Source organism: Crassostrea angulata, chromosome 3 (genome assembly GCF_025612915.1).
Source record: "Crassostrea angulata isolate pt1a10 chromosome 3, ASM2561291v2, whole genome shotgun sequence".
Taxonomy (NCBI): domain Eukaryota; kingdom Metazoa; phylum Mollusca; class Bivalvia; order Ostreida; family Ostreidae; genus Magallana; species Magallana angulata.
In genome coordinates this window covers 13,918,374-13,930,640 of record NC_069113.1, presented here as the reverse complement: position 1 = coordinate 13,930,640, position 12,267 = coordinate 13,918,374, and the positions used below count along the sequence as shown (strand labels likewise).

General features: G+C 33.9%; 1 long non-coding RNA gene across 1 annotated transcript in view; it reads left to right on the top strand.

The window, feature by feature from the left end:
• The window catches only part of LOC128175566 (uncharacterized), a 57,394-nt gene that overhangs the window by 14,118 nt on the left and 31,009 nt on the right, over positions 1–12,267 (top strand). The window contains exon 3 of the long non-coding RNA XR_008242698.1: positions 10,930–11,009. This is a non-coding gene — a long non-coding RNA (uncharacterized LOC128175566). The remainder of the gene's footprint in view (positions 1–10,929; positions 11,010–12,267) is intronic.

Sequence of the window (12,267 nt, the reverse complement as noted above, 5' to 3'; positions counted from 1 at the left end):
TTTTTTTTGGATTCTTTTTGTAAGAGAAAACTTTTTCCCCAGAGGTGTAAAAGCTGTCATAAAGTGAGTTGATTTATGATAACAGTATTTGTTTTGCTAGTTGTTTTTTCTGGTTTCGGTGGAATTTTTTCATTTACTACGGGAGGGAGCTAGAACCCAAATTATGTGCACACTTCCAACTGGTCTATGTAGTCCAACTTGCTGACTATGTCAACAGTCTGGCCAACCAAAATGGTCTTAACAAACATGAAGAGTCAACAAAAATAAAAATCACACAGAGTTTCTTCATCTAGAAAACTGATAAATAAGGCTTTAATCAGGCCATTATCACCGATGGCACATGTCTCTCTATAGGGATAGTTCTGACAAAACACAAGTACAAGCAATAAGGTGGGGGATTTAGATCCCCCCTGTATTAAAAGTTCTTTGAGGTTAGAGGCGATTTTTGCAATCTTGTCAATCGAAGACAGAAATTGGACTGAATTGTTAACACACCTGTGAGGCAATTGGATTTATCAATTGGATATCTTTGGGGGAGATTTTTATCATTTCCCCCCTTTTTAAATGACCAATTTAAATGAAATCCTTGTTGAGTAAAACTGAAAAGAAATTAGTTCTACAAGTACACTGTAATTGTAAATGCTCAGGAAACTAATTATTCCACAAACAAAGTAGTTTATCCGAAAGGTAGATTACTTCCTTCAAAATTAAAGTTAAGAGATTTTGTGATTTGAAAAGAACCTGTTTTGAAAGGTTTTGACCAATTTTTTTGAAAAGAAGCTTAAGTGTTAAAACAAATTGATTGTTTTATGAATGCATCATTGATTCTGTACATGATGTAGATAAACAGTCCTTTATTTTTAATGGATAATAATACTGTAACAGAGAGATTTGAAAAAACAACAGATCCTAATATGGCAACTTGACAACCTTGTTTTGAAGGTCTTCAAAGTTCATATGTACATAGTATCTCCTTTATGCCAAACAAGCCAGCTGCCAGGGTATCCAAAACAGAAGTTAATTAATTTTTCAATATTATCGTGTTGAATTAGATACATGGGAAAAGATGTGATATTTATTTACATGTTGGTTAACCATTCTCTAATCCAATATTTACCGTTGGGATCAACATGACTAAATAAAGCACATAAGATCTAACATTACAAAGCCCCGACTTCTTCCTTGTGGTTAGGAGGGGCCACTTGATGATATCTGTGATAGAGCAAACATTGACCACCAGTGCAAGATTTCCATTTCCTTTTATGTTCTCCTGTATGGGGCCTCCATATGACTAATGCTTTAAGGTCAAAGGTCAGACAGGATGTGATTTTTTTTACCTGCTGATCCCCAGAGCTAGCTTCTTTATTCTTAAACCCACTTGTGCATTATTCTTAATCTCATTTCACTGCAAACCAAATGATAAAGGTCAAGGTCATTAGTTAGCATAAAATACATCCTGTGACCTTGGTAATGCATTCAGGTTTGAGATGTTGGTTAATGGAAATTCATGCCTTTTACGTAGTTACCGAGATAAAAAATATAAAAAATCTGGAGATAAACATTTTTTGTGAATTCTGAACAGAATGAAATGTAGTTCAGCCAAATAATACTTTAACAGCTAGTAAATTAGAAGGAGGTATTCATATTTTGGACAGAAGATATGATTTTTAAGCTGCAGAGAGAAACTTATACAAAAATGGTTATGTAATCTATTGCATTTTAAATAGGGTGCATTACTTGGTCTCAGTTTGTATCGTACACCTGTGGTTTTACCCTGTTTGGCGACCACTTGTACATGGTCGAGTAGAAACTGTATTATCTGCTAATGTCTTCCAATTTGAAAATTTTAAGCAAACAAGAGTGTAGATGTTAAATCTTTGAGTTCCTCACTTCACATTATTATCTGGGTGGTTTTGGCGTTGGATAAATGATGGCATTGATGACAATGTTTCATAATCTCTTAGGTTCAGAGAGCATGCAGCTAAAAATAGTGAACCTTCTAAGTGACAGAGAATTGCTGTCAGGTAGTCATCTTCTCATTTCAATATCTTGAGCTAAACAGGATATCGGGGGTGCAATTTCTATGCACTTCACCTTTGAAGAGGAAATTTAAGAGGGATTTGTTCAGGCGCTTGTGAATATCTCGATGAATCATTCATTCTTCATTTTAAGCATTTCACCTAATGTTTTTTGGGGTGCTTTTGGCATTTTTTTAATTAATTGCATGCACTTATGTATGTGCAAAGTATGCTCATCTTTAAGTAAAGGGGATATGGGTGTCGGTTATCTCTTTTTATTCAAGACCCCTTGAGGACTGTCTTTCTAAAGGATATACCTTGATTAAAAGTGACATAGAATGAAATTAAAAAATCTCTAACTAAATCCTTGCCTTTGACAATGACCATTGTGTGTACCCCCTCAGGGCTGTCTCTCGGTTCTTCCACGCCGGATGTTTGCTTAACGTTAGTAAATTAATTACAAAGATTTAAGTCACAGACAGTGAAATCTTTTTCCCAAATTTGAAAAGCAAACGAGATCCCGAATAAGCCTATTGACTGAGCCGATATTGATTACGATATTGATTTTTGGCACTGTATTTATGAATGATGTGTCAATATTGTTCTAGGCTGGCTGACAGTTCTACTAGCAGGGATCATATCCTTATTTGTGCTTGATCCGCAAAAACCACAATGTTTGATTTAGTTAGAACAGTTACCTTGCTTTTAAGAAGATCATTGTCTTCTTCTATTGTAAACTTAAGATCTTTCCACCAAAGTAAACGGACTTATTATTGGTGCTTCCTCACTTTAACGTGGGCTCACTTCTCAAAAGTACAATATTCTTATTCTGCTTATCAAAAAGAAGAGCTTGTTTTCAGTATTGCAGAAATCTTGTTGTGTAACTTTTGAATATAAGCTTTAAATTACTGAAAATTGAACTGTGTCTTTTTCTACTTTCATAAAAGCCAGTAAATCGGGTATCTTGAAAATTGTCATCTTTGTAAACATATCATGAATGCACTTTTTGCAAAGTATGTCTGCCTTTGGATTCTATAGGCTTTTGTGATTTTCATACAGGGTCCAATTTTGCGTTTGAAATACGATCTGAATTTAAGTGTTTTGAAACCTGATTTATTTCTGATACTGAAATGAAGATTGGGTCTGATTGTTGATATTAGGCCTTCAATTTAGTGCTCAGTAAATCAGAAAGATGATTTTAAGTGCATTTTATGTAAATATATGTAATGTTATTGAAAATGTCGTCAAATTTCATCAAAGTATTTTTGAATATGAATTTTAATCACAAATTTAAATATTCAGAAAATGGTCGCACAATTGTGTGCAGTAAAAGGGATGAGAAAATAAAACCTAAATGTAAAGAAGGCTTTTAAGTTCCTAAAACTTCTAAATCCAAAGAATTCATTCCTTGGACAATAAAATTTAGACTGTTAGACGGGTTATTGTAATGTATTTTATTGAAATAATTGCCCAGAAATTCTACATGCAATTATTGTCATTCAAAAACTTTTCTTTTATAAGGTGTGTTGTTATATTTGGGAGTTCTTACAGAAATGAAATGCTCAAGAACTGCAAGAGTGAAAAGTCATTCTTTAGATGTACATGATTTGAAATGTTGTTTGTCAAAGGAGTTTAATAGCTGTAAATTTGGGTTTTTTTTATGATTAGCTGTATAGGTATTAGTTAACATGATATAGCTCTGATAGGCTATGTAGATTAAGATCATGTTGTAAATAAAAGCTGTTGCATTTGCATTTTCCATGATTGAATCTTACTATAGCTGCAGTTGTCATAATTAATTTAATTGTTTTTAAAATTTATGTCATATATCGGTATACTGGTAAAAATATTTTTATCCATTCTGTTGGCAAGATTAAGTTTGTCGTAAAAACTATTATTTTTGTTTTTTAGTGTGCAATACGTATAAAAGATGTTGCACTTGTTGTTGTCATTATGTAATTTTTTGTAGTTGACATCATTTAGCAGTTTTCATGTTAGTCATACATATAAGCTATTGTCATGATTATCTTATTTGTTGTCGTAATTTTAGTTTCAAATTACATAATCAAGAAGTTGTACGTACCGTTGGTATAATTTTGCCAATGTTGTTTACCGATATCGGTAGTTGGTTTAGGCTTTAATTAAGGATTATAAGGCTTTCAAAGTATCTTTTGTCATGGTTTTAAAGTTTTCAGCTGTCACTGTGTGTCAATATGCATCTGTTTCACTTGATGTATTTTGTAATAGAAGGCACTAATTAATGCTTTATTATCTGTGTTTTTCTATGTTTTTATACAACGAAGCCGATTTACATCCCAGCTAATAATCACCATTTACACTAACAAAAAAAAGAGACCTTAGTTCTATACATTTGTTTTTAAGAGCCCATGGGAAGGAAAGTGGACCAATTCGATGATTTTAAATCAATGCCTCCCATACTGTAGTCTTAGTACATACAGTACGGTACCAAAAAAAAATCAAAGAGAATTGATCACTCATATACATTGTTACACAAGGCTTCACATTTTAGCTTTGATTTTCAGAACATTGTTTGATATACAACAATTAGGGCCACAGTTTGAGAGGACATCACCAATTTCTGTTCCTATTCTTTAATTTGCAAGTTGTACATTATTGTTACACTCAGCTTTGGTTCGACTTCAAAGAATATGTGAAAGATGGGTGAAGTGGAAAGTAAATTTGTCCAACTTTTACTAATGCTTGCTAATTCAGTTTTAAAAGTCTTAATCTGATAGAACCTGTCCCTTTTACATTTCCGCAAGTAGCCGATAACTGGAGAAAGGCTGATACTCAATGGTCACTTTAAATTGGCCAGAGGACCCCCCTAATTATATGTGATCTCAGGGATTAAGGGATCTTTGAGGGTATGTGTATCGCCTATGTACAACATGGGTCGGTCATTGAGTTAGAGTGCTACATCCTGTTTCCAGCCTGACCAACACTTGACTTGTATAAGGTTACCAGTGAGGCAATTACCCAATTACATTCAAGCATTTGGATGGCCATCAGAACACCTAGGTTACTGTGGTTTTCCAACAGCTTCTCATCAAATAGAAAAAGTATGCGCTTTGTCATAAAATAGAAAAGTTTGTATGTCACTTATAAAGATAGCAAAGCGTACTCAGATGCCATAAAATGGTAAAGTATACTGAGTGGAAGCAATGCCTTGTTTCTTCTAAATATATGCATTTTTAATATGGTGCTGGAGGAGAGTGTAAGAATGTCTTTAATGAGAACACTAATGTTTTAGCAAATAGATAATTTCCTGTTATCGCTGAATTAAACGATTAAATTGTCAATGCCATCATCCAGTATTGACAGAGAATAATCACCTTTAGGTCACCGCGAAGAATCGATACAAAACACCAGCTTTGGTTTTAGTTTACTCTTCCCTAAATTCCTTTAATCTTCCAAACTTCACACCATTTCAAGATTTATGAAGTCAACAAAGTTCTCGAATTCCCCCCACAAGCCACTCTTGGCAAAAAGCTGTAGAAACAAAAGGAGAACTGGGATATAAATGACAAACTGAATTTTTTGTAGAAGAATGTTGGGAGTACCTGATCATACAGGTGTTTGTGTTAATCCTTCAGTTTATTAACGCAAAACTTGATATTTGTCAGGCATTGTTTGTGAGCGGAGATCTCGGGCCCGCTGTAGGTTTCCAAGGTACGCTAATGGCCATGCCAAGGGTCCCCATCGAGTTTTAAGAATAGAAAGTGGATTACATTCGAGATGACTATTTGTGCAATAGTTTCAATTTATCACAATTTTCCCTCTCCAGAAATTCTAATCACTGGCTCCTATAAGAGGTGACTAATTCAGAAATTCCTTTGATTTCATTCTTTCTCTCCGGAATGAATGCATTACTGAGAAACACGAATCGCTTTTTTCTCTGAAAGAAACGCAAGGACCATGGAGTCAATGGGAGACAAAATAAGACTGGGAGGGGAAGTCAGGGAAGATATAATACAACATTGCCATTCAGATATCAAAGCCATCATTATCAAAACATAAAAATAAATACCCATTTTTAGCCATGCGGCCAATTGAGTTTTTTTAAATTTTGAAATCTTCAATGGAAAAAGTACATCTTTCGGGGGGTCTGAGTAAAAAGCACCATTAAAGACACAGAGAGTTAGTGTATTATTCTTGTCAGAGTTTATTGTTTATTCTTTTGATTTTTGTCATCTTGTAGTTCTAGAGTGTGTGTGCTAAGTGATACCCAGTGTATCTTGCCTGAAATAAACGCTGTTTAACAGTGCGACTGATCATTAACGCGGTTATGAAATCATTTTAAAGACATCCGTAAACTTTGCTATAACAGGTTAATCAAATAATGAAATCAGAGGGAAAAACTGAACCAATGTGATGGAAATCACACAAACTAAGGTTTTATTATGCTGGTATACATCTTTTATCTACCAGACATTTATCATTGCCTTGTTAATGTATAATGTTATGGTAAAAAAAAACTTACTTATATTGATCTTCGTGTTCTTAATATCAACGAGGGATCTTAACAAATTTATGTCTGAATTTGATGTGTTAAAATTCATTGTTGATGTTATGGAGCACATGCAGTTTATTAATACATTTAATATGACCAAGGATGTTAATGTCTTTGTCTACACTCTTTGTTCAATAGTTCATAGCTTTGTAGCATTTATCAAAATACAGACGTTGCTTTAAAAAGGAGGCTGGGTGCATGAAGGTCAACAAATTAAACATCAGATCCTCATAAAATTTAAAGATATGATTTGTTTAGCTGTAAACTATAATTTAGTAAAGAAATAATCCAAATATTTTATCTTTTAAATTTGGTTATTCAATTTCTATGTCTTAAAATAGCTACTAGCTCTTCTTATAAAGGAGAACTATAAAGTCTAAAAATGGCTACAGCCAATCAAGCCCTCTTAAATGGTGCAATTCTGATTTGGCCAATAGCTGCAGGGAGTCTTTCTGAATAAATCTAAGTTTTAAAACATCTACTTAAACAACTTATTAGCGAGTAGGTAGTAAATAGAGTAAAAATGACTGAACTCGAAACTTTAAAAAAAATGATTCATGTAGATCAATTTTTTTCAGCCTTTAATAAAGTCACATTAACGATTAACAACACAACTTTTTTTTTGGACCAATGAGTATCTCTTAAAGCAACGAAAAACCCTAACTTATAAAATATAGTGAGTAACAATTAAACTTTGACAATGTTTGACCTAAGTTTATTAAGGCTTAACAGCTAATTGCCATAAACAAGAGAACGGGGCTAAGCACTTCATCAGTACTTAAATCTATTTTTGAAGATGGGAGGAAGAAAAAATATATCATTCAATCCGGCTTGTGTCAGTCAGACTTGAAGAGACAATTAACTTGCATTAGTCAAACTAGTATATGTATATTATCAGCACACAAAAACAAGTTTCAACAACATATTTGTGATGATTATTATCGGAGTTTTAGGAATGCAGTTAAGAAATGATGAACTCAGATAGATGTACAATGTACTGTTCCGGATGTCCTCTGCAGATATAAATTACAAATACTGAAAAACACCATGTTTTCAGATTTGAAATCTGGATATAGTACATGTATTTTATAAGTTTAGTAAAAATTGCAAAAATATGTTGACTTAATTGATATTGATCTTGATGTTTTTTTAGAATAATGAAAGAAATATTTTATTTTTGTATTTTTAAATAGTTTTTGTTGACTGGGTGATATTTTTGTAGGCTTTCTACTTTAAAGTAGCCTTGCAGAGAGAGAATGTTTTATTTGAATACTAAGATACAATTTATATTGTTTTTACTTGAACAGTTATATGTACAAGTTGTATTATAAAGAGTGCTATTTGATATTTTTCAAACTGGTTAAAAATAAAGTAAGTTAGAACTGTTAGATTGGAATTCTAACCCAATTAAGGTAGAGAAAGCAGAGATAGACAAACTAAACTTGTGTAATTAACATTTACCAGCATATATAGGAATTGAAAGAGAATAATGAAAAGTGGATCAGGTACATGCATGTAAATAAAGGCTATGCCATCCATTATTCAAAAAAGAATTTAAAGAATTTTAGTTAAATGTAAATTTAGTTAAATCATAAAATGGATTTCAAAGTTTGTGTCTTCATTTATAATCATAATTATAATTGTGTTACAGAAAACCATTATTGGTATTTTATTTTGAATTCCACAAATTATTCAATGTAATATGGAAACTTAACATATAAAACTATTATATTTGTAATCCCATGTTATTATCTCAAAGCCTATTCATTAGGTCCTGGGAGTCTCATAGTTGTAAAATTTCCTGATGGTTTGGGAGATGTGATGCCTTCTCTCCACACCCTCAGTTCTGACACCTGCTGTTTATTGGCTGTCAGGCAGATTCATCGTCCAATCAAATTCCACAACTCATATTCACTCAATCAAAGATCTCTGTGAGAATTCTCCAAAGTAGTAACACTTCTTTGTAGATGAATGACATTTCTCATTAATTCTGATGCAGGTTACAGCTATGGCCCAGATAACGGTTTAGGGGATTCCCCAGGTGGTGCTGACAGTGATGAGGGTACAGACCTAAATGACCATTAGGAAACAACTAAGCGCCCATAAATATGCATTGATTGCCCTTCCAGGGTTCCCTGACCTTCTTACAGATAAAAAGATGATTTAGTATTGACCTTGCCTTATGTAAGGGGAGGGTGAGTGGTTTTTCTGGCATCTGGAGGGTTCTGTTGTTTGTTTCCAGGCTCACAATTAATTGTCTTATAATTGATTAGCACTGCCACCTTGCCATTGAACTGTAAACATAATTCTTTTACATTGATTTTATTGCAAGGAATTTCTCAGTTTCCTCCACTATGTAAAGTACACAGAGAACTTGATATTGAACAGTGCCAGCTTGTAATTTGTTTGTTATTAAACAGTCTTGTAAATAGCTACATCGATAGGGGAATAACTGGGGAAGTAAATGGCTTTTTCTAATAACGTTTCCATTATATAGTATCATGATCACAGAATGTGAACATCTTTTAAATGATCGGGGATTCAGTGAGCTGTGGAACCTTTCAGCTGTGGGTAGTTCTATTTTACACTCTGATAAATCTTAATTGATATTATTGTACATGTATCCATCCTTAGGTTTCAACAAAGTGTATGAACTTGAAAAGAAAATTCCAGGGTGTTTTGGTGAAGACTTTAAACATGATGACCTGTTTCGACTATCTCATCACAAGCTTTGGGTGCTGCGTAATTGTCAGAGTGACACAGCCCCTTGCTGACACACCTGTATTTAAATTTTTAAATTGTTATGAAAAATTGCAGGTATCAGGTAGATTCTATTTTTAGCACCGGTTGTTAATGCGTCGATAAAAGAACAGAATGGGGTTGTAAGCAATAAGATGTAAACAACTGCAGGTGTCAAGTGGCAATTGATTTTCGTCACATGAATGTAGTATCAAATTCTGTTTTAAAATCATTATCATTTAAATTTTTGTGTCCGAAAATACTTTCTGATTATGGTAATTATTCAGAGCTGTATGTCTTTGATTAAAAAGAATTAAATATGAAAAGAAACTTTATTGAATAATAAATCAGTTACATAAAAAAGTTAACTTTTAAATAATCTTAACCGAATTCAGGTCATATGAGGAAGGTAAAAAGGTTACATAATTGCAAACCCAATCAAAATGGTAAATCAACTCTCTGACATTTTGCAGTTGATAAAGAACAGTTTTGTTTGGGTGTTACATAATATTTCCTCTCTTTGCATGTCAACAAAAGTTTTGTTTATTGTAAATGTAAAGAAATGAGAAATCTTGTCTATTTTGGATATGGTAATTGAATGAACGATTCTGTTTGTGACATTGAAAGCTTGGCACCAGAATGAATGAATGGTTTTTGTGTCTTTTCGTGTCCCATGTCTACAGGCCATATATTGAATGACTGTTATTCCAGGGGGGTTGTCTGATTGACAATACATTGAATGGACCCTAGAACAACTCGGTTGTGTATCCTAACTACTGTGGCCATGGTCCTTTTCAGTTTACAAATGCTGACTGGAAGTCAGAGTCGTTAAAATACCATTTACCAGATTGGATGGCCTTACTACATGGTCATTTAACAGTATGTGGTACACACACCCCTGGTCAATAGTTTATGTCATTCAGGGTCCAGTATTGTGAACAGATATTATGCGGCTCTGGTCTTCATTTACACCTACGGTATGCTTGGGAGTTATTTAGAAGAACTAATGGAACGAAAATGAATGTTACCAGAGCATTTTGTTCATTAAATCTTATTTGCTGATCAATTTGGTGTAATGGGCACAATTTCCTTGCATGGGAATTTTTTTTTTCTTAATTTATTTTTAGGTTGATAGCTAAATGGGTTGAAGTGGTCATTTATGGTCTGGAGTAACATAGTGTAAATATAATTATATAAATATAAAACATGAATGAAAAATAGTTTTTTAATGCCAGTAATAAAGTTTTAGTGTTGATCAAGTAAACTGGATTTTGGACAGTCATGAAAATACCGGTACATATGGCGCAGATACCAGATCAATTTTTTTATTAAACAACACAATATTCTATAATTATACATATTATATATTATGCAGAGAGCAAAGGAGTCAGAAGCTAGCTAGTACATGGCTTGGTTTGACTCTAATTACAGTCACTCTTTAAAGGGATGGGTTTCAAATACATTGTATGCAGTGCACATTTAGCTGTATATAATCGTACTGACAAATACTTCTCTTGTTATTCTCTATAGCAATGATGAAGATTTTAAAGACCAGCCATATTTCTGACCCTGACAAAAGGACCATAAAAAGTTTTACATAGATCTTTTGTAATTTACGGTGCCCTTTGTTTCTCTTTTCAGTGAACCTGCCCTGAGAAAGTTTGTCCACTGATCATCCTTGCCTCTCTGAAGAGAAGAGGGGGGCTGGAGAGTCCTTGAGGGTGAGTTATTGCATCATTGTGGGGGTATAGGGCCCCTCCTTACGATGACATGTGGCTGTATTTATTGTCCTTCCACTGCTCTCTGGTGTCAAGTGCCTGACAGGGATTAGATATATTTAAAGCTTAATTCTGCCACAACCCAAACAACACTGACTTACACTTAAAGGCAGATATCTGCTCTGCTCTCCAATATATCTGAATTGTTTTTAATGTGTCATTTGATTCTTAATTGCAAACAGATATTTGAGTGTAAAGTTTGTAATTTGAAGTAATACGGCGTGATTCCTATTGACACTCTAGTGTTTACAAATGACATTGCTAGGGTCAATAATGAGCCCTTTGTTTTCTTCTTCCTTGCTGAGAAAAAAGAAGTCATCAATTTCTGCTTGTTCTTTTTTTCAATTCTTGAAAATCTTATTTTCGAAAAATGAATCTCCATGCATTTCGCATATGGGTCACATGTATAGTGCAAAGTTTCCTTGTCCCTGAATCATAATGTCCACCAGTCTCTATCACTGTTAATATCTTATTCATTGTGTTTTTGAGGAGACAGAGCAAGGTTGTTATCTGGAAAGGATGATAATAGATGTTAGTGTTGGTTCCTTCCAATTATTGTGGTCATTTTCTCCTACTGGGACCACTGATTAAATCAGATAGGAATCAAATCAAAAGCACTGAAAGTTACTGTCTTTAATTTGGTGTAATATAAAGGGACCGAATGCCATTGTTTTGTGAGAGTTGATATTAAGATAGCAGGTGCTCTTATCCTAGCAGTCCTCTTGCTCTGGTCACTTTGTTTGTTGGGAGTATATTTTCCTGACTCACAGCCAGGATCCAGATGCCCAAGACTGATAAAGAAGTACAGTACTACTAATCAGCTACAACTGCAATTAAACATGTCATTTCAAATTAACAATTACGAATGTTCCTAATAAGAGGCTCCAAGCAGAAAAGCTTTGGAGTTGAAGTGGACAAACCTTATCTCTTTCCGCAGGCTGATGTCTCACTTTTCCTGTGCACTCACATTGTATTGGGGCTTCTTTGTTTGGTTTCTCCATTGCAAGTTCATATCCTGCCATTTTGACTAATGGAAAAAGTATTCTTTTTGTTCTGTCCGAGGGACAATTTTGTATTCTTGTGACTATGGTTAGAACCTTGACATTGGCCTCTATTGGCCATTAACGAACACAAAAAAACCCCACTTGTCTCCCCTTTATTTGTTGCCTGGTGAACCAAGGAGCCATAGGTGAAATTTATG